Below are 24,996 nucleotides of genomic sequence, written 5' to 3'. Positions count from 1 at the left end.
AGCTTATAAATATTGAATCTAACCTTAAACACACCTCTCTTTCTCTCTCTCTCTCTCTGATAAAATAACATCTGTGGAAAAGAGATTTTCAGTACTATGAGCTAAAGGCAAAAGAATAGTATTATTCTGTTTATGCCTATTTACTTCCTTAACAAGTGACATGCTAAGCCTGGGATAGAACGTAGCTTTGTATTTTTGAATTATTTAAAGGAGAGCTCATAAAATCAAAATAAATAGATAATGCTGAGTTAGTTAAATTGAAGCGTCTATCACCTAGATTAAATGACATATGAAATGACACATGAGTCATTTTGCATCAGAATGAAAATGTTTCCCCAGCTGCTGAAGTGAATCTTAAGCCACAAAGGGCCTGCACATTTAACAAATGACTCAGCTTGAGCAATACTGTCAAAAAGGACAGTAATGTCAACCTGAACTATATAGGATCCCTGATTAATAGAAGTCCCCCTATGATGGAGTAAGTTACAACCTTAATGTACAAATAATGAACCTCTATTAAAAGGAAGGGTATCATAAATCAAAATACTGTAGAAAAACCATAAACCTGTGGCAACATAATGGCCACCAGGGCCCAAGCTATATTAATCTTGTATGGTGCAATATCATTTCTCCAGGAGAGACAACTAAATATATCCCATGTGAAAGTGAATTATGAGTGTGATAAAGGTTCTGGACTGTTCATTTAAGTTAATGGCAAGGTTCATATTGAGATACCCCCTGGTTACCTCCTCCTCTCGCTCTGCTTTGTACTCTTCTTCAGCTAACACAAACATCGACTTGCTCAACCTTCATTCTAAGCCTTCCATTTGTCTAAAATGCTATAGGAAAGAAAGGAAGAAAAGAGAGAACACTATAAGCTAACATAAACTCTCTTTCCCTCAAAATATTTTTAGTTTTCTTTTTCTTCAGTGATTATACCTGCTAAAGCCTAAACTTATTTAAACCTTTGTTACATATGTATTCTGTCTCTGCTCATAGTTGCACATATAATTTGATACGGTTCCTGCATATTTTTCTTTTGCCAATTGCATATTGGAAATTAACCTTCCATTTGAATTAAATGTTAAAGAACCAAGGAAATATTCAATACAAATATCATAGTATTTGTTTGGAAGAGTTTTTCACTTATAATTTAATATAACAGAAGCAATTTTTTCTTAGTGTAGCCTGGTTGGTCATGATTTGTGACTATCTCATGTGATCAAGAAAGATTCTAATAAGATGAAAAACCTTAGTCAATTGTTTACATGTTTTGTTCTTGTAAAAATATTTGTACTCAGTTTTATTCTATTAGAAACTCCTAACAGTGACCCATGTGCTTCAGTATCACCTGGATCAAGGACCAATAGCCTCTGCTGCTTTTAAAGGTACATGTCTTCTTAGTTAGTGACCATGTATTTTAATTATTTTGCTGTGCTATCAAACTGGAAGTTTATTTGTTTATAATGAATTTAGACTTAGTTCTGGAAATTCAAGCTTGTTTCTATAGTTGATACTATTACATAATCAATTCAAATATATCTCAGTCATTTCCAGATATTTTTTCCTTCCCCAGTCACTTATGGTAACTCAGTCAATTTAGGATGCTGCCTCTGTCTCCTTCCATTTTGGGCTCTGTTCTTCCATTTATCTAATCTCATGCTCATTGGCATTTATTCACACCGACATTCACAGTCATGTGGAAATCCGAAAGGCCTTTGGTTAACAAAAATCTGTTGTAATGCTATGGTGTGGGGTCCACTATCACCCCAGGATACCAAGTTTACATCATCTTGGTGCTTTATGTCTGAATCTTGAAGTCACTATAAAATCCCTAGTCCCCGAGCATGAGGCCAGGGGTTGTAGTTAACAGGTAAAGACACTGTACTGTCCTGCTTGGCTTTGTGATACAGGAGACACAAGAAGGTGGTGGGTATTTCATGACTTAAATTTGCCATAAACAAACCTTCTCTCTCTAATCTACTATAAACAAACAAACGAATTGGATAACTTCATATAGTGATAAGAACAAAAAGAAAATGTAATATGATTAGGCATAATGTGAAAGTGACTAGATGAGTCCCCTGCCTAGGATCATGAGAGAAATCCATAATGAAAAAGGGACATATGAGATGGCATTTAAATGAAGAGAAATGTCAGGCATATGAACATTTGAGAGACTTTCCAATATGAAAACAAATAAACAGATAAATATCATAAATTTTTTTAAAAGTCGCAAATGTCCTGGAAGATATTTGTATTGTTTGTATTTTTAGGAGATACAGGAAATTGTATGTTGGGCAAGGAATATATATACACATATTTGGTCATGTAAAATTAAGAAGCCAAATATTTTCATACCTGCATTGTAGAAGATTATGAGAAATTTGGGATTGTTTTAATTGCCATCTGTCTTTTTTGACAGGATGGAATTAATTTACTATTTTATGCTTTAAAAATCTTACTATGATTGCTCTATGTAAAGAGACCTGGAAAACAAGAGTGGAGGTAGAGATATTAGTTTGGAGACTACAATTGGAGTGATCATAGATTACAAAAGCATTATAGTCCCAGACAGTATGAAACTACCAAAGAAACAGAGAATAATTCAGGCCTGAGCATATGTCAGAAATAGTGTGGTCTATGATCCAGTAGTTTCACTTCTGTGCATATTCCCAAAAGAATTGAAAGCAAGGTCTTGAGGACTTATTTGTACAACCAATGTTCACAGCAGTATTACTTACAATAGCTAAAATGTGGAAGCAGCTCGTGTCTGTTGACAGATGATTGCATAACAAAGTATGAACTATAAATACAATGAAATAGTATTCAATCTTAAAAAGGAAGGCAATTCTAACATATTCAACAACAAAGATAAACATTGAGATCATTATGCTAAGTAGTATAAGCCAGTCACAAGAAGACAAATACTATATAATTCCACTTGTGTGAGATAGCGTAGTCAAAATCATAGAGACGGAAATTAGAATGATGGTTGCCAAAGGCAAGGGTAGAACAGGAGAGGGGCATGAGAAGTTATTGCTTAATGAAGACAGAGTTTTAGTTTTACAAGATGAAAAGTTACAGAGACGGATAGTGGTGATGGTTGCACAACATTACGGATGTCTTTGATACCACTGAACTGAACACTTGAAACTGTTAAAATGGTAAATATTATGTTGTATGTATATAACCACAGTAAAAAAGTTATTTAAAAATGTGTTCAAGGTATGAATGGTATAATAATTTATGTAAATAGGGAAGACTTTTAAAAAGAAAAAAAATTGTTGTGGGTAGGAGTAGGAGTAATAAAAAACTTTGTTTTGGCTTATTCTTGTTAATTTTGAGTGATGATTTTCATGCTATCTTGAGGTAGGCGCTTAACAGCTCTTCTTGATTAAATAAATAATTAAATATATAAGGTGCCTATAAGAACCCAATTGGAGTATATATGTGTGATTGTGTGTGCACGTGTACATGTGCTTGTGTGTGCATGCATGCGTGCACGCATATGTGTGTGTGTGTGTTTGTGTGTGTGTATGTGTGTGTGTGTGTGTGTATTACTTTGAACAGAGTATTCTGGGTATGCTGGGGCTGGGAATATAGTTAAGGGAATCATCATATACAGACAGCTTGGAGAACAGAACCCTGGAGGAACACCAGAATTTAGAATTAAAATAGGCAAAGAGTTCCTATAAGAGTATGGAGGAAAAGCAGGTCTTAAAGTAGGAAAAAGATCAAGTGACTGTAGTGTTGGAAAGTTCTCCCATAATACAATGAGATCAAAAGAACAGATACTTAGATATATCTAAATATTCAGTAAAAAGAACTTATCTAATTATTATAGGCTCTGAGCCAGAGAAAATAAAAGATGTGCAGGACATAGATATTGTCTTTGAGACACTTGTTCTAACAGGAGATAAGGCGTAAGTAAATATATTACAAGATGATGTGTTGAGTGACATACTTTTAGTTATAATTTTTTTTCTGAAACACATTTTCTGAAGACAGTATGTGAAACTGAATGTCTCCCAAACATCTGAAATGTAGAGAACAAGGTGACAAGAGGGCCTAAATGGGCTTCTATTTCTCTCAAAAATAAAGAAAAACACAAAGCATTCTCAGAAACCTGGAAACTTTTCCCTAATTGTGTGTGGTAACATTATTACCATGGTCATTTTTTTCTTTAACGGTAGGTTATAATTTGAAGTACTAAACCCATTTTAGAAGAAAGCAAACACCAAATAAATATCAACCCATTGTCAATATGGTGTAATTATGATCAACTTAAATCTAGTCTGCAGGATTTGAGGAGTCTCTGGAGAATCTATTGGTCAAATTGTGAAATCATTGCTGTAGATTATTTATATAATATTAAACGAGAAGTTTAAAATTATTTCATTTTATATTATTGTTTAGAAGGTTGTCTTATAAACTTTAATTTTTAATGGTAAAATATAACAGGGGAATATGCAAAGTATAAATGGAATTATAATATTCTTTATAGATAGGATTCAGTGACAAAAGTTAAATGTTAAAATGCACCTTTTCATACAATCTGAATGATTCTGTGAAAATTTTAGTTATGTATAATGTGCTATATGAGAGTATCTAAGAAAAATAACCGTATGTATTTTGAATTCAAAGTGAAAACAAAGCAAATGCAAATAGATCATGCAAAACTTAAAGACATTTTAAATGATGATGTTATTGTATGTATTTTATATAAAAGCATGATGGCAAAACATTTCTAGATAGAAATGAATATGTCATTTGTCAGGCTAGTAGGCTGAGCTTCTTGTTGAACACTCATCTGCCATACAAGAGTGATGACAAAGACAAAAATGCCAACTGACACTATTTTTTACTTGGGCTACTGACATTGCCTACTGCCAGAACACAACGGTTCAATTCAGGCGTTATGTTCTAAACAATTACAAATGCTCAATCGTGACAAAGCTGAAAGGAGGAACATTCATTTTATCTTGAGTATTGAGTGAAAAAAATGGAAATTATTTATATTTGCAACTGAAAATCAGGTAAATATATTACTGCAATATTCTACATATTGCTACCATAAAACAATCAATATTTAAATATGCAGGTAGAGTTAAAAATTATTTATCTTGTTTATCAAAAACACTCACAGGTCTTATTTAATAAATCCCTGCTAAATATCACAAATTAAAACATAATGTTCAATTAACACCTGATGATCCAATGTATGGATGGATAATCCTTATTGAATTACTCCCCTAATATGTATATTTAGGCTGTTTCTAATTTTTCTCTGTTACTTATTTTTTTAAAATGCTTAAATTTTATTAAACTATGATAATGGGTTGCAAAAATTAAGCATGCTTTTCTATTTTAACTTCCTATGTTGTTTCTTTAATGATATTTTTCTAACATTATTTTAAGTCCAAGTTATTCTCCCAAATGATTCTACATTAGCGAGTAGTTGTGGCATTAGCGGTTCAGGGACTTAAAAAAGGATCAGACTTTATTCCAGATCAGTGTAATTTCTGTTCCTCTCACATTCGATGTTGTATGTAATTTATAGTTTCACTTTAAGAGACATATAATTTGTAGACAAAATAAAACTACATCATTGAGGAACTGTAAAGCATAATGAAGTTAGGACTTTGAATTCTCTCTCCCTAGCTGCCAGAATGTAGGGACTCCCTGAGTCTCATTTTCTTAAGTATATCTATACTGCTCATTAGAGATGCCATTGAAAAAAATATATATAAAGGTAGGACATTGTCTAGTATATAAAAGAAATTCAATAAATGGCAAAAATATTTTTATGAATGCATTTCATTCTCCTCAGAATTTGAAGAAGTTTAAACATCACCCTCGGGAATAAAAGACCATAATCTAAGGTAAACATGGTTATTCATCAATGAATGCTACCTTCCCTTTACAGACAATCAGCTGAAGTGACTAGAAATTTCCCAAAGTAAAAAGGCCATTTTTTTCTTGCAAATCCAATCCAAATGAGTTAGACTGTTTTTTAAAAGTCTTGTCTTGAAAAACAGGAGTTTGACAATAGGTATTCAAGTGATAACAAATATTTCTATAATATATGACAAACACAGAAAGAGAGCAAATGCATTTTAGATCAATGCTATTTTCTTAATTAACCCTTGGTGTACTCATAGGTGTGAGTTGAACAATGAGAACACATGGACACAGGGAGGGGAACATCACACACTAGGGCCTGTCAGGGGGTGGGGAGTTATGGGAGGGATAGCATTAGGAGAAATACCTAATGTAGATGACGGGTTGGTGGGTGCAGCAAACCACCATGGCACGTGTATACCTATGTAACAAACCTGCACGTTCTGCACATGTATCCCAGAACTTAAAGTATAATAATAATAATAAGCAGATTAAAAAAGGTACACTTATCTATAACCATTACTTTGCTCATCAACCCAGAATTAATATAAACTTTTAGGTAATAATGTCTAAAGTTTACCTATGAAAACTGAGACTAGATAAACAAATGGACAATGGCCATATATAAAACATAGAAATTTGACTCACAAATCTGCAGCCCAAGAAATCAACTTGTCATCTAGAATAACCAGCCCGGAAAGGCAAACTATTGTCTACTAAGCTGAACTATTTAATATCCACTAGTTAAACTTTCAGGAAGTAAAACAACTATCTCTAGCAAATATTTTAGGAAAAGAAACAATAACCCCTGTAACAATAAGCCTACAATTTCTAGGAATTGATTAATAACTGACAGCTTCCCAAATTTTTGTCTCTACTTCAAATATCAGACAGGACAGAGGAAGCCAAATATACACTCCGGATCAATCACATGGGATGCCCTGCTTCTAATTAGACTGCCTACAGCTCCCCCACGCTAACAGCCTCCAATCAGGGCACGCTTGAAGCTTTCCGTTTTTCCACTATAAAGCTTTTCCACTCTTTTGTCTATCTTTGGGTCTCTGCCAAAGTGCAGATGAGGGTAATGAGTCTCTTGCTATGACAAACTTTCAAAAATAGCTTTTGTCTGTTCTTATTTGGTTGTTCTTCAATTATTTCCACAAAAGATCAAAAGATAAAATTATTAGTGACCTTTAATAGGAACCAAACATCAAAAATGAGAATACAGAATCAGTATAAATAAAAAACAAAAGCTGACCACAAGTAAATCCTCCAATTTCACCAATTTGTCTTACCGAAATTGGCACCATCCAATAGCGAAATCTTCTTTATTATTTAAAGTCATGACCCAGCTATTTCAGCACGTCTCTTATGTAAAGGGACTGGAGAAGTGAAATATTAACAATGTAATACTACATGGCTTGCTATAAACTAATGTAAACTAAATTCATAATTTTTTCTTTTATTTTTAAATCATCGAGTATAAAAGGCTGTCAGAAATAAATGTTATTTAATTTTTTTCTACAAAGCTCATATAAAACACACACATGTAAACTGATTTTATTTTTTTATTTTTTTATTTCAGACAGAGTCTTGCTCTGTCACCCAGTCTGGAGTGCAGTGGTACGATCTTGGCTCACTACTGCAAGCTCTGCCTCCCAGCTTCAAATGGGTCTTCTGCCTCAGACTCCTCAGAAGCTGAGACTACAGGTGAGCACTACCACACCCGGCTAATTTTTGTATTTTAGTAGAGACAGGATTTTGCCATGTTGGCCAGCCTGGTCTCGAACTGCTGACCTCAGGTGATCCACATGCCTCGGCCTCCCAAAGTGCTGGGATTACAGGCGTGAGCCACTGCACCTGGCTAAATTGAATAATTATTCAGAGAAGTGGGTGACTACTAAATCAGGCCTTTTGGAAAACGATTGGCTACATGGGAAGACCTCACTAGGAAATCAGAAAAAAAATTTATTAAAGAGTCCAAAAGACCATTTTTTAATAAAGCTTAATAAAAGACCATTAAAGCACTCTTAACACAAAGCAACTAATCATCAAGGGCAGATTTTGCATTCAAAAATTATTTAAAACAGACATAAAGCAAAGAGAAAATTAATATATATTTCTTTTTTGTTCTCCCCCGGGTAACATTATCAAATTCTAAGTTACTAAGATTTTTAGACCAAGAAATGAATACTTAACATAAACAATTATAAACTATTAGCTAATCATTTGGAATACAAAATATGAAGGGCAATTGGAGAAAGAATACCATATGGTTAGCAAAAATTACATAGTTGTTGCTGGGCAAGTTTCTTGCATATCTTAGCTGCTCTGCATGACTATTTAGAAACCTATGATACATGCTTTCTATTTTGACAAGGACCTCACATTACATCCCAGATCCTGTTACATCGTCACTTAAAATAAGAACTTATCAAAAAATACAGAGGGTATCCAATTAAGACTACTAACCTCCAATAATAAACCTAACTCCTTTTCTGGAATTCACTGTTAAAAAAATGCTACAGTAACCAAAACAGCATGGTACTGGTACCAAAACAGACATGTAGATAAATGGAACAGAACAGAGACCTCAGAAATAACACCACACATCTACAACCATCTGATCTTCAACAAGCCTGACAAGAATAAACAATGGGGAAATGATTCCCTATTTAATAAATGGCACTGGGAAAACTGGTTAGCCATATGCAGAAAACTAAGACTGGCCCCCTTCCTCACACCTTATACAAAAATTAACTCAAGATGGAGTAAAGACTTAAATGTAAAACTCCAAACCATAAAAACCGTAGAAGAAAACCTAAGCAACAGCAGCCAATAAACATATGAAAAAAAGCTCATCATTACTGGTTATTAGAGAAATGGAAATCAAAGTAAACTTTTAATAATTATTCATGGAACTAATTTTTGGATATTGTACATGACTTGCAGCAGAGGATGTTGTGGGGTCTCTACCCTTCATTTTACACACATATTGAAATGTAGTTTCATTAAGTGGCATACAGAAGCATTTAATGCTGCCATTAAATGTACAAGTCTGGATATTTCCCAGTGTGTGAAATACACTCTAACAAATTACCTTGAAAAGCTAGTATTTATGTATACCTACAGGATTCACATAGCATATTTCACATGAAAAGTTTATGATTCTATATAGAAAAAAATCAAATTAAATAAATGAAAATACTAAAAATGTAAAACAAAACCTAGAAATGTAAATTGTAACGGGAAAAATAAAAGAAAGAAATCAAATAGAGGAACAAATTTCAGTTAGGAAGAATAATATATAAACTATGTATTATTTAATAATGGATTCTCTAGCAGTATCATAGATTTAGCAGATCCAATTTCTTATTTTTTTCTGGCCATTTTGAATTAATTTTTTATTTTACCAAGGATATGATGATTATGTTTTTGAGACTTTGTTCTGTTTGCTATGTTCTGCTTGTCTATTGAGTGGTGTATCAGTCAGGGTTCTCTAGAAGGACAGAACTAATAGGTTATATGTATATCTGAAAGGGAGTTTATTAAGGAGAATTGACTGACATGATCACAAGGTAAGGTCCCACGATAGGTCCTCTGCAAGTTGAGGAGCAAGGAAGCCAGTGGTGGATCAGTCCGAGTCCCAAAACCTCAAAAGTAGGGAAGCCAACAGTGCAGTCTTCAGTCTTAGCCAAAACCCTCAGAGGCCCTGGAAAACCACTGGTGTAAGTCCAATAGTCCAAAAGCTGAAGAACTTAGAGTTTGTTGTTCAGGGGCAGGAAGCATCTAGCACAGAAGAAAGATGAAAGCCAGAAGACAGCAAGATTAGTCCTTCCACGTTCTTCTGCCTGCTTTATTCTAGCCACACTAGCAGCTGATTAGGTGGTGTCCACCTGGGTGGAGGGTGGGTCTGCCTCTCCCAGTCCAGTGATTCAAATGTTAATCTCCTTTGGCAACACCCTCACAGACACACCAAGGAACACACTTTTTTTTTTTTTTTTTTTTTTTTTTTGAGATAGAGTCTTTCTCTGTCGCCCAGGCTGGAGTGCAGTGGGGCGATCTTGGCTCACTGCAAGCTCCGCAAGGAACACATTTTGCATCTTTCGATCCAATCAAGTTGACACTCAATATTAACCATCACAAGTGGTCAAAAGTCTTTTATATACAGCCTCACCAAATTGTATGTGCACAAAAGCATATGTGACAAAACATAAGTACTTAATAAGATTATGCCAAAACAGTATACATGAAGGTAGTTGTCTTTTACTTTTAACTAAAGCATTTACTGTGGTGAATACTATAATTTTTGAAATGTGAAGTTCTTCTAGTGACAGGCTGAAAAATCAGAGTACCTAAATTGGATGTCATGTCAATGTATAAAGATTGTTCCTGTCAAGCTTGTTATTGAAAGTGACATCATCACAACCTTATGCAAGTGTCTTTGATTGATGGCATAGCCAAATAAACGTAATAAAGAAGAATGTAACATTTATTTTCTAGTAACCTGTTATCAACCTGCTTTAAAATTTTAGTTTTTCAACTTTATTTCCTGGTGGTTCCAGTGTTAAAAAAAATTCACATGACAGACAATTATTATTTCACATTTTTTTATCTACGTATATAAATGCCACTGAAAAAATTTGAGATATTATAAAATATCTTTAATTGCTAATATTAATCTATTTAAACCATTCAATTTCCTTCCAGAATGAAAATAAACATAGAACATTTATTTCGCTTTTTATTTTAATTGTGAATACTACACCAAACACATACTATAATGAGTTTTGCCCAGAAAAATATGCTATTTGAATTCTTACACTTTTTTTCAATAACTTCATTTCCAACACAGTCAAGCAATTTAAGTCTATTATGTTTTTTTAAAAAAGATCCCATTTATCCTCTAACAATGTGCTTAGATTCTAGGATATACTCGAATTCCTCTTTCATTAGGGTAATTAATGAGATAAGTTAAATCATAATATTTAGAAGTCATGAAAGAAATCTTGAAATAATGTGGATAAGGGGCTTTTCTGACCTTCCCTCTGTTTCCTCTGTGATAATATTTGTTGCTTCCATTAGAAGTAATGAAATTGTGTTTATGAAAGCATTTGGTGTCCTTTAAGCTCAAAGGTGTTATGCAAATAAAGTATTTTATTATCATTGCTATACACCTTTCATGTGTACATAACTCAAATGAAAGTCAAGAAAAGGTTATATACCCAAGAGTTCTGTTCAGTCAGAATTTATTTATATTAATCAATGATGGAATGGAAATGGTGATATTACGTTAAAAGATTGTAGAATTTTGTCTGCCTATCTATATCTCTATCTATAATTCGGTCAAAATGCTTGTTGAAAATGCTCACTTTCAAATGACAATCTACTTTAAAAGACAATACAGTAAATTCTTCAAATCACTTTATTTAAAAATTCATATTTACATCAACAAACAAAATAGTCTATCTTCAACTAGGAAAAACAGACAGAAAGACAGACAGAAAGTAGGTTAGAAATGATACTTCTAATGATACATATTCTAAACTTATATATATATATATTTTTTTTTCCCATGGATTTTGCTCAGACATATTCCAAGAATAATATTTTCCTGGAATAGACCCCCTATTCTCTTCTTTTCAGTTCCCAATGCAATTTTTTTAAATCGGAATATAATGTAGAGGAAAAATAATTGGACTAGTTTTCAAAACACAATAATTCTTAACATACCACTTATAGTAATAAGGTTGCTATTATGAATAGACATAAAAAGTCTTTCAGAAAATTTTTACATATCTATATAATTTAGCGAGTTTTCATGTACAACCAAATTATATAATTAACAGAAAAATTATTTGGTAAGAATATACTATGGCTTGCTTCTAAGGTATTAGAAGCATTTTACTTCTTCCTTTGTTTTCTAACAATACTGCACAGACCGTTCTGCATGTCCTAAGAAGTCTGTGGAGCCCTGGTTATGGGGAGGCATAAAGGTAAGAATCAAATTAGACATACTGTGCAAAAATCTTTTTAAAGGTTAAGGTTTTCTAAAATACGAGAAATTTATGCTGTAATGTATAAGTAAACTAAATGAAACCATCTTCATTTGCTCCAGAAATGTTGGTCAGTTGTCCTAGTCCACTGGGCTTCTATAGCGAATTGCCATGCACTGAGTGGTTCATAAACAACATAAACCTATTTCTTTCGATTCTGGAGCCTGGGAAGCTCAAGATCCTGGCAAATTTTGTGTCTGCGGAGGGCCTACTTCTTGATTCGTAGATGGCCAAATTTTGCTGCGTCCTTACATGGCAGACGGGGTGAGGAAGCTTGTAATAGGGTGGGTCCCCTTTTATAAGGGTACCAATCCCATTCATGACCTAATCGTCTCCCAAGGGCCACATCTCCTGATACTGTCACATTGGGAATTAGGTTTCAATGTATGAATTTTGAGATGTCTAAAACATTCAGTCTACAACAGCCATGTTTCACCATAACTTTTATATTTGTTTTCCTTCCTATTTCAGAAGTGAGGGAATAGTATCTGTAAAAAGACAGAGGTGGAGACTCTACAAATGGGGAAATAGTTTACTATATCATTTACTCCTAAGTTTCCTCCAATACCATAGTATTAAAATGGAAAGAGATTTCTGAATATTCTTCATGGAGAAAAACTCATTAAACTTTAGACATGTAAATAAGAGTATCCTATTCACAAACTGACCTTAAATCATTTACCTAAATCTGTCTAAGCCTATCTCTTACAAACTCACTGGCATGGAAATCATGCCTCCATGAAATTTCCAAGGAAACAATATTTCTTAAAACTCAGGGTAAAACATGAAATAAGGGAATAAGAAAGTTGTATTATTAAATTTAAAACCACTTTTTATGATATCAATTGAAATATTCCTTAAATTAACATGGCACATGTGTTTAAAACCAAATAAGAAATACAAGAAAAGTCTTTAAACCACCCTTTTCATACCTTGCAAAGCCTGAAAATATAAGTTTAGGAGTTTGAAAATCTGAGGAGTGTGTTCAGGTTAATATAATAACAGGTTTGCTAACATATTGTAAAATATCTACACTAAATTAATTCAATTCTTACATTTTCCCCAGGTTACAGATGAGGAAACCAAGGCACACAGAAATATACAATTTACCCAGAGTTACAAGCTAATGAAAGATAGAGCTGGTCTTTGAACCCAAGCAGCCAAATTTCAGAGTTCTTGCTTTTTACCATTAGACTACGCAGCATAATCTCTCAAGAGAATTATGTTATAATGGAAACTTCAGAAACCAAGTATTTCATGAATAAGCACTGAGGAGTGTGGCTCTTGTTAGAAACCTATATGTGATCTTTTTAAGCCTGACCATAGAAAATTGGAAAGGCTTTTACCCAGCAGTCCTCACTGGGGAAGCTGTTCTTCCCACATCAGCGTTGTTGCCCAGCCAAGGCACTGTGGGCTGCAGGGAGTTGCAATCAAGGACTTGGACCCCTGTGCCCAGCTTTGTCCTTACACGTGCATCCTAGCCCAGATGCTTTCGTCCAGAGGCCTTTTTATAGGGGGCCTTCAACAGAAGCTAAAACCCCCTTATCAGAGGGAGGGCGGCCTTGATGCTTTTTCTTCCCTCGGACCCGGTATTTCACTCCCAGCCCTTCTCATTAATTTCTCCCCATCCTCTGGGTTCACAGAATTGCAGGAGTTTTTTTGTTCCATTCTCCCTTGACAGTGAGATGACCTCCATATATTTGCTGACCCACTTGATCCTCAACGTGTTATTCCTTGGGGTTCATCATGAACCAGAAAGGAGACAGAACTGTTTAGCGTCTTGCTTATACAATCGCAGTAAGTCACTAAAGCCTTGGCTGTTACTTTGATTTTGGCTTGTTATATTAATTGGCTATTCTGACTCCTGGCAGTTCAGCTCTCTCCAACTTAGCTGAGCTCCTGACAACTGTATCAAATTCTCAGAAAATAAGAAAGATGATCTAAGATTACAGTAAAATGAAAAATATAATTCAAAGAAACAATGGCATTGCTAGGAGAGCACTCTGCCGATAGTGAAGATTAAACTCACATTAAGAAATCCTATGGTCAGTGTTCATCTGGGAGGTGAAAAAACAAAAGGATTGAATGTTGATTGCACTTTGGAAAAAAAATAATGAAAGACAGATAAAAAGAGGTGTAAAATAATTTGTGGAATCAAGGAATTTTTTATTTTAATATATGGTGACATTGAGGTATTGTAATGTGAAATGAAGAGAGTAGGCTGAAAAACTCTCAAGATAAAGAAGAGACAGCATCAAGTAACACTAAGGTTCTAAAAAAGTGGAAGAGACTGACATTTAGAGTACAAGCACAAAGTTGGCCTGAGGGAGGAAGAGGGACAAAGTCTTAATTGCAATAGAGGAAAAGTCATGAATTAATACAGATGTGACCAAACTTGGAGATTTGATGATAGCAAATTTAAATAGTTCTTGTCCTATAACTTATAATTCATTACTGTAGAAGCAATGTAGATATTAGGAGAGCCAGATACTGTGGAGATCTCTAAAAATGATACAGATATTAGGAGGGGCAGATATTGGGGAGACTGTAAAAGTGTGAAATAACCAAAGGCATATAACCTGATGTTGCAGAACATATACGCAAGGTGAAACACTCAACACAGCCAGGAGAGTATAAAAATTAGTATAAAAATCTGGTTCCCCAAGTTCTCTAAGACACTATTCAAAACCCTGCAATGTGGCATCTCGGTTTCATAAGCTTCACATAAGATCAACAGTTCATTACCTTTAGAAACCGAATAATAGGGGTTCTGGTCTCAGAAATAATAGTCAAAGAAGAGGTTGTGTGGTTCACATGGTTATATAAAAAATACGAGTATCGTTTGAAAGTGTGACAAGTGAATACTGAAATCCATAGCTTTCTTCACTGGCTGATTTCCAGAATATCTAAAGTTAGACTTTGATTATCCAAACAGGGCATAAGAGGATCTTAAAGAACTTGAATTAACTCACAGTAAAGACCAATAGGGGAACCACGCAAAAACAAGATGAAACAAACAAACAAAAAATAATTACTTATTCTGCAATGATGCCCATCAGATAAGAAATGTTTCCTTTGAACAGAAAGCTTTAAATCAGCTTTTGGTGGCTCATTAGTATGCATATATGGATTAGAATACATTTGAGGAAAACCTACAATTCAAAATATAGATGTGAAAAGCACAGACTCATGTATACAGGCACATACACACATACATAAGGGATGCATATGAATTATAGCATTGAGCAAAATAATACTTCAGAGACATTTTATATCTTCTGAAATTTAAGACAAGATAGTAAAAAATTGAGAAAAGAACCAGGTAATATCAACAGAACAAATAAATATGCAAGAATTTGGTATTTTTTTAAACAAGTATACAAATAACTTTTTAAATCTCAGAAAAAAATAGAAAGCTGAATACATTTATTCTATGAGAAAAGTCTCAGAAAGATAGGCATAGTTTATAATTAAATAAACATTTATCACAAATTAAAAAATAAGAAAATTAGATGTTCAATGATGTAGCAATGAAACAATAAGTGTAAGAGAAATGTTGAAGAAATGATATATTAATTTATAAATTTTATAATAAAAGAATAGAAAATTTTGTAATAGAGAAAAATATAACTTAGTAGGGAGGCTGTTACCAGTTTCTCAGAATCTTTATATTTCTATCCTTCTTGTCATTATCAGTCAGCTGATTTCTCAACTCTAGAGCAACTTTCCTAACCCATACAATCTAAAGTGAACTCCCTGACCTCCTTAAAAAAACACATTACTAGTTCGAGTTAGTGGGTGCAGCGCACCAGCATGGCACATGTATACATATGTAACTAACCTGCACAATGTGCACATGTACCCTAAAACTTAAAGTATAATAAAAAAATAAATAAAAATAAAAAAAAACCCACCCCCCCAAAAAAAAAAAAAAACACATTACAATTATCCATGTGCTATTTATCAGTACAGTTTTTTTCCTTTTTTTTTTTTTTTTTGAGACAGAATATTGGTCTTTTTTTCCCAGGCTGGAACGCAATGGCATGATCTCAGCTCACTGAAACCTCCACCTCGCAGGTTCAAGGAATTCTCCTGCCTCAGCCTCCTGAGTAGCTGGGATTACAGGCACCCACAACCACGCCCAGCTGATTTTTTGTATTTTTAGTAGAGACAGAGTTTCACTATGTTGGCCAGGCTGGTCTCAAACTCCTGACCTCAGGTGATCCACCTGCCTCGGCCTCCCAAAGTGTTGGGATTACAGGCATGAGCCAACGTGCCTGACAGTACTGTGTTTTTTATTTATTTTATATTACCTGCTTTCATGCACTAGAGCCTATGTTCTATGAGAACTAGAACCTCGTTTGTTCTGTTAAACCATTTATGAGAGTTCCAAGCATGTGACAGCTGCTTGATAATTCCTAGTTAAATTTTTTGTCATTGTTTAATTTTGTTTTGTTTCTTCTCTTGAGGTACTTCAGGCTTCTCTGTCAGCTATTTACATCTTTTAAAAAATACCTATCTATAAACAAATGACTTGTTTTCTATCTTACTATTGCAACATTATTTTTACCTATGCTGACAACTTTAGAAGAGTTAGGATTTATTATTTCAATGTTAATTTTTAGTCCTAAAAGGTGGCAAACATGAGAGTAGATAAAAGTCATAAATGAATTCCTACTTAAGCAAAAACCTACTAACAGTGTGAGGAATTTGGGCAAAATTTTGGATAGGATTTCCTCCAAAATCTTGAAAAAAGAAAAAAATGAAAATTACATTAAAGTACCAAAGACTGTATCATTATTTCACTTTTTAAAGAAGTTTGCTTTATTACTTTGGAAAATGAAATTAAATAAATTCTCCCTTTGGAACATTTTGAGTATCTTGGCATTCAATGCATTCTAAAAATTATTACCCACAATTAATTTATATGTAATCATTCTGAGAACAGATGGCAAAATTAAATAGCTTTTATACATTCAGAATCAAAAAAGCAAGTTGTTATTGAAAATTCGTAGTGAAATAACTTAACAGGATGGCCACTTTTCCAGATAAAATAATTTATTTGGACTCTTGTTCAGATATATATTTGTCCTCAATGATTAAAAAATTTAAAGTAATGTTTAACCTTGCTTTTCTTTATCATCATCTAATTATTCATTCAATCTGTCTTTTAGTGTGTTCCAATATTTCAATTATTCCACATGATTATAAATGACACAATTCTTTGAAAGGACTCTGTTGCAGATGGTTAATTTCTTATTAATGGGTAGGAGTGAACCAGCCATCAATCTATATCTTGAGAAGAAAAACCAGTTATTTTGCCTTAATAGTCAAAGTAACTCATTCATGTGTATTTCTATCCGCTTTCTTGCCCTAAGTACAAAGTTTATAAAATCTTACTTCTAAAATATTTTCAAACTAGTTTACTTACTTGTGGTTGGCAGAATAATGCCCTCTACCACCTCCAAAGATGTCCACATCTTTATTCTCCTAATTTCTGAACATTTTATGTTACATGAAAGGGAGAATTAAGATTCTAGATGGAATTACGGTTGCTAATCAGTTGACCTTGTTATGTGAAGATAATTCTGGATTATCTGGTGGGCACAACATAATTACAGGAGGCCTTAAAAGATAAAGAGGAAGACAGGAGAGTCTGGCAGGGGGCCATGAGCCAAGGTATGTGCACAGCCTATAGCAGCTGTGAATGGCAGGAAACAGATTCTCCCCAGAGCCTCAAGAATGAATGCAGACCAGTGAGACCATTTCAGAATTCTGACTTCTATAACAGTAAAATAATAAATCTGTGTTTTATAAGCCACTACACTAATGGTAATGCATTATAGCAACAATAAAAAAAGCTAGTATATCACCTATTTTCTGGTATTCCTTATTGATCTAATGCTTCTTTCCATTCTGTTATATATCTCGCTCAGAATACTTGACACATGTCCTGCTATGAGTTAAATACCCAAATCAGGTGCCAAATCCTATTGAAAGTTGCCTTGTCCCTTTCACTTACCCGATAGATTAAAGCTTCTACCAACTACTACTCTACCATCATTTCTACCTCTGCCAATTCCACCAACATCAATATATAATAAGCATTTTCTATGTGCAGGCATTGTGCCAAACAAGTTGTAATCTTTATCTTTTTTGTTACCCACTCAAGAAATCTACAATACAACTAATGTTATTACCTCTATTTTTGTTACTGAGGAAACTGAAAATTAACAGCAAGTAATTTGGCCATGGCCACAGAACAATTGCAAAACACAGCATACACTTAAATGCAGATATACCTGGCTTCAAATCCCTTGTTACACACACCATGCTCTGCTGTCTCCTAATATAAATACAGATCCATCTGAAATACTTCAACCATCACTAAGTCTGCATTACCAAGATAATATTATTCAGAAGGGAAAAAGGGCCACAGGACTAGGCTTAGGGCTTATCTGTAATCCTTTCTATATGTGACAAGAATATTGAAAGTGTATTTGTAAGTCATCATGACCAACTCTACTTTAAAAAAAAAATCAATCTCAAAACCATATTATTGAGTTCTTAGTAGCTGTATTTCCAAATTATGAGGCTGTTCCCATTTTCTACATAGAGCAGTGTTAGTGCTGGCCACATGAATCAAGTACAACCAGAGGCTTTTCATCTCTTACAGCATTTGGAATTTAGAATGGTAGATCATGGGCTCACTCTGGGAGATTTTACACAAATGAATTGAAAACTGACCATGTGCATGGAAAAGGAGAGGAAATTTGATCTGTAAAGTACATACGCACACATACACTATGTGGAAAGAGTGATAAAGGGGTGTGTGTGTGTGTGTGTGTGTGTTGGGAACAAGCCCCCCAAAATCTGGCCATAAACTGGCCCCAAAACTGGCCATAAACAAAATCTCTGCAGCATTGTGACATGTTCATGATGGCCATAACGCCCACACTGGAAGGTTGTGGGTTTACCTGAATGAGGGCAAGAAACACTGGCCCGCCCAGAACAGGAAACCACTTAAAGGCATTCTTAAACCACAAACAATAACATGAGTGATCTGTGCCTTAAGGACATGCTCGTGCTGCAGTTAACTAGCCCAACCTATTCCTTTAATTCGGCCCATCCCTTCATTTCCCATAAGGGATACTTTTAGTTAATTTAATATCTATAGAAACAATGGTAATGACTGGCTTGTTGTTAATAAATACGTGGGTAAATCTCTGTTCGGGGCTCTCAGCTCTGAAGGCTGTGAGACCCCTGATTTCCCACTTCACACCTCTATATTTCTGTGTGTGTGTCTTTAATTCCTCTAGTGCCACTGGGTTAGGGTCTCCCCAACCGAGCTGGTCCCGGCATGTGTGCAGTAAGAGAGAGAGAATTGGCTTTTAATATCTTTCGTATATTTATTAAATTTCCTCTCCTTATTCCCTTCTTCTTCTGGTTCTATTTCTTGAGTGGGTAAAAGAAAGATAAAAAATGAAGAGTACAACTTGTTTGGAACAATGCCTGCACATAAAAAGTGCTTAGCATATATTGATGTTGGCGGTATTGGCACGGGCATAACTTGTATGTTTATAATGAGTTTACTACTAACACAAAATATTCTTTATTTACTGAGTCAGCCGTAAGTTCTATTCTTGGTATTTGGCCTCTAAGGCCTCTCTTTTTTCTAAGAAGTTTGCCTTTGCAAGCATCCTAAAATATTGTAAACATGTTTTAACTTTTTTCAAGGTGTTTAAAACAAGTGCTTGGCTATATTTCTCAATTTGCATCTGACTAAAGTGTATCATTGTCAGATTGACCTTGGTCCATAATTGAGATTCAGAAATAGACGGATTTATCCAATAGAATCTTACTGAAACGTTTAAGTCTCATCTAGGGGGAAAAAATCTATGTCTTATTATTTAGCTAAAAGAAGGAGGAAAAAAGATTTAAAAAAACCTACCCATGCTTTAATAAAATGACGTATGCAAATAAAAATGTTCCATGAATTACGTAAAACTTTGTATTTTCTATTGAGAATACTTGGAATGATTCTTCAGAAATTAAAATTTTACATAAAAGCCTCCAGACATACAATACTAGTACCTACGTAAAATTGATAATGCTACCCGGTGGTCAATTCTTCAAGCCAAAATGACAGAGCACACATTTCTTTAAATTACATGTCATTAATTTCAGAAATTATTCATTTAAGAAAATGTAGTTCAGAAATCAACAGCTAAACCTGTTTTTTTTTAAATTTCCTATATATGAAACTTACATTCTTCCTTGTATAGAATCCCTCCTTTTTAAGTACAGTTCAGTAGTTTGTTCAATTTATCCCTTTGTGTGTGTGTGTATGTGTGTATTCTTTTTTTTTTGAGACAGAGTATCACTCTGTTGCCCAGGCTGGAGTGCAATGGCACGATCTTGGCTCACTGCAACCTCCACCTCCTGGGTTTAAGCAATTCTCCTGCCTCAGCCTCCTGAGCAGCTGGGATTACAGGCACATGCCACCATGCCTGGCTAATTTTTGTATTTTTAATAGAGACGGTGTTTCACCATGTTGGCCAGGCTGGTCTCGAACTCCTGAGCTCAGGTTATCCGCCCACCTTGGCCTCCCGAAATGCTGGGATTATGTGTATTCTACAAAGTTCAATCTACAGTAATTGGTTTGTTTTGTATACTTGAACTTTGCAAAGTCTTCAGTCACGATCCATTAATTGCCCCTTTCCTAGCTTTCACATGCGACTTGAAAAGAAACAAATGGAAGTTTAGATGAGAAACGCTGGTATTATTTTAGGAAGTAGTTGAGCCTGAGTCTTTTCTTTCAGTTTTTAATTTTCTTTTAATTGTCTTCCTAAAACTTTTCTTCACTCTCATTTAATTTTTTTAGTCAATTATTTTCGATATTATCAAAAACTTAAAAAGTAAAATGGATTTGCTGAAAGCAGGAATAACCAACTGATAGCTACAATATTGTTGGTTTTATATTTTATATTCTTTTTAGCCTGAAAGGAGAAAAAGTATACTTCTCAGTATTATTTAATCAATAAAATTCAATTTTTAACACACTAAGACAATTCGCTAATATTACTTCTAAATATAGTTCTCCTTTGTGGAAATAATAGCATGCTCTATAAAACATAGCAAAAGATGGAAGAAAGTAAACAAAAAAGCATAGCAACACTAACAAAAAAAAAAAAGACACACCTTTGTTTTGAGATGCTTCTTTCAGTGTAGTTGGTAATTCTTCTGTGGAAACACTGGGCAGGACATCACTGTGATAAAATAAATTTCCCAGGATAGGTTTAAAATATGGACAGTTCCAATCTTCTTGATGACCTATAGACAGGTCTACTCTATGAATAATGCTTGTAAGCTAATATACAGACATATGTGTGTGTGTGTGTGTATGTGCATGTGTGTTTGTGTGTGTGGTATGTGTGTGTTCTGCATCCATTAATGACTAAGTAGTAATACTAAAATGGAATCAGATGGCACTTCAAAGCTTACACTATTATTTCCATTAATCTTAATTAGTTTTATTTAAACTATTAGGCAGTGGTAGAGACTGAATGTTTGTGATCCGTCAAGTGTTACCTGTTGAAGCTGTGACACACTTTGTGATGGTATCTGAAGACGGGTCTCTTGGGAAGTTATAAGGGTTAGATCAGGTCATAAGGGTGGAGCTGTCATAATGGGATTAATGCCCCTATAAGGAGAAATACCAGAGAGATTCCTCTCTCTACCATGCGAGGACACAGCAAAAAGAGAGCCTCCACCAGAAATCAACTATGCTGGCATCCTGCTCTTGAACTTCCAGACTCCAGAACCGAGAGGAAATACATTTCTGTTGTTAAGCCACCCCAGTCGGTGATATTTTGTTATGGCCAGCTTGAGCACACTACGACAGGCAGGAACTCAGAAAATAGAGACATATCCACTTGCTATGTCGCTAAATAGCATCTTCAAATTAAATAAATTTGAAAATTTCTACTCTTGTATTGGAGTGTAAGGTTTATGGCTGAAAGGAAACTCACTACCATTTAATTTATCTGTGTAAATATTTATTCATGCTTATAATACTTTAAACATTTATATAGAAATGCTCAAATAAAATGTCAATTTTTAAAAATTTTGAATGTATATTTTTGTGAGTACATAGTCGGTATATTTATTTATGGAGTACATGAGATATTTTGATACAGGCACACCACGAACAATAATCACATCAAGGTAAATGGGTTCTCCATCACCTCAAGCATTTACCCTTACTTTGTGTTACAAACAATGCAATTAGACTCTTAGTTATTTTTCAATGTATAATAAATTATTGTTGATTATAGTTACCCTGTTGCACTATCAAATACTAGATTGTATTTATTCTATCTAACTATATTTTTATACCCATTTAACCAGTCCCCACTCCCCTGCCAAAGCCTGATTATGTTTCTGGGGAAGGTTGATTCTACTCATTATCTTTAGATAGGGAATCTATAAAACTCATAGGTTCCTTTGTTTCAGTTTTTAGCAATCACAAATAAAAGAAAACATGTGAAGTTTGCTTTTCTGGGCCTGTTTTATTTCGTTTAATGTAGTGACCTCCAGTTCCACCCACATTTGCAAATGACAGGATCTCATTCTTTTTTATGGCTGAATGGTATTCCACTGTGTATAGGTATCACATTTTCTTTATCCATTTTTCTGTTGATGGACACTTAGGTTGCTTCCCAATCTTGACCTCTGTGAATAGTGCTGCAATAAACAAACCACATTATCTTATTTGGATACAGCGTATAATATATTATTTTCTATATTTAATCAACATATGATAGAAAAGAAATAAAATAATTTTGAACAATTTAAACTTTCTCTACATGGCTTTTTTTTTTCTTCCTTCTATTTTATAAACTTTTTCAGGATAGGGGTTATGTATGAGAAAGTTTTGCCCCACAAAATATTTAAATGGTACCTTTCCTGCAGCAGATAGTACATTTTTTGAAAGTTTTAACTTGAAATGTTGGAATATTTTACACTTTCCAATATATGACTTAATATAAATACTAGAGAACATACAGTTTAAGCAACTCTGAAGCACTGCATATCTAGGTATACTTCTCTCTCTCTCACTATATATATATAAATATATATTATACATATAAATTATATATTATATATAAAATATATATTACATATAAAATATATAATATATTTTATTATTATATAAATATTTATATATTATATATTAATATGTTATTATATATTAATATATAATACAGTATATATTAATATATTATTATATATTAATATATTATATTTATATATTATTATATATTAATATATTATATTTATATATACTAATATATAAATATAATATATATATTTTACATATAATATATAATATATTTTACATATAATATATAATATATATATTTTACATATAATATATAATATAATATATATTTATATATTTTACATATAATATATATTTTATATATGATGTATAATATATATTATATATTTTATATATGATGTATAATATATATTATATATTTTATATATGATGTATAATATATATTATATATTTTATATATGATGTATAATATATATTATATATTTTATATATGATGTATAATATATATTATATATTTTATATATGATGTATAATATATATTATATATTTTATATATGATGTATAATATATATTATATATTTTATATATGATGTATAATATATATTATATATTTTATATATGATGTATAATATATATTATATATTTTATATATGATGTATTATATATTGTATATTTTATATATGATGTATTATATATTATATATTTTATATATAATGTATAATATATATTATATATTTTATATATAATGTATAATATATAATATATTTTATATATAATGTATAATATATATTATATATTTTATATATAATGTATAATATATATTATACATTATATATAATGTATAATATATATTATACATTATATATAATGTATAATATATTATATATTTTATATATAATATATTATATATTATATATTTATATTTTATATTAAATATTTATATTATATATGTTATATATAACATATAATATGTTATATATAACATATAATATATTATATATAATATGTTATATATAACATATTATATATAACATATAATATGTTATATATAACATATAATATATTATATATAATATGTTATATATAACATATAATATATTATATATAATATGTTATATATAACATATAATATATTATATATAATATATTATATGTTATATATAACATATAATATATTATATGTATGTTATATATAACATACAATATATTACATATATTTTATGTATTATATATAATATATAATTATATAGATATTTTATATATAATATATAATATACACACACACAAACGCACACATGCATTTTCCACAGTATGTGTGTGAGTTGTTGTGTGACTTTGTGTGTTACAAAACCTGAGTCAAAAACAGATATTTTAGCTACTAACGTGTTTTATTTCAAGTTACAAAAAGTACAGCTAAAAGTGCTTAATCATGTAGGTGATTATTTTTCTCACATAGCAAGAAGAGTTCCACTTTTCTCTAAAAAAATCTCTACCATTTGGAGACCTGAGAAGACCTAAGGGAGAAATCTAATAAAACGATTATTTCTTCAATGACCAAAAAAAGCCCAATTAACTGGAAACTAATAGCCTTCCTCAAGTCCATCTGAATGCTGATGTCACAGGTCAGACAAGTAGCCTGAAATCCAAGGACAGCTCATCTAAGGTAGTTAAGATGTGGCACTAAAGGAACTCAAGGCCAATGGCATAGTAACCTTGGTAAACTTCAAGGCAACTTTCATAACAATAAATCCACACCCAGTCAATTGCTTCCTAGATTGGCATACTGTCACACATATTAGCATTGTAGAATAAAAGGCAGTTTCATTTTTAATCGTAAATACTGTCTACTTCAATTTCTAATGTTCTTCATACGAGGGTTGGTATTCAATGTAAAATAGAAGACAGATAAAA

This window comes from Pan paniscus, chromosome 22 (assembly GCF_029289425.2).
Source record: "Pan paniscus chromosome 22, NHGRI_mPanPan1-v2.0_pri, whole genome shotgun sequence".
Lineage (NCBI taxonomy): Eukaryota > Metazoa > Chordata > Mammalia > Primates > Hominidae > Pan > Pan paniscus.
Note: the sequence above shows the minus strand (reverse complement) of the source record.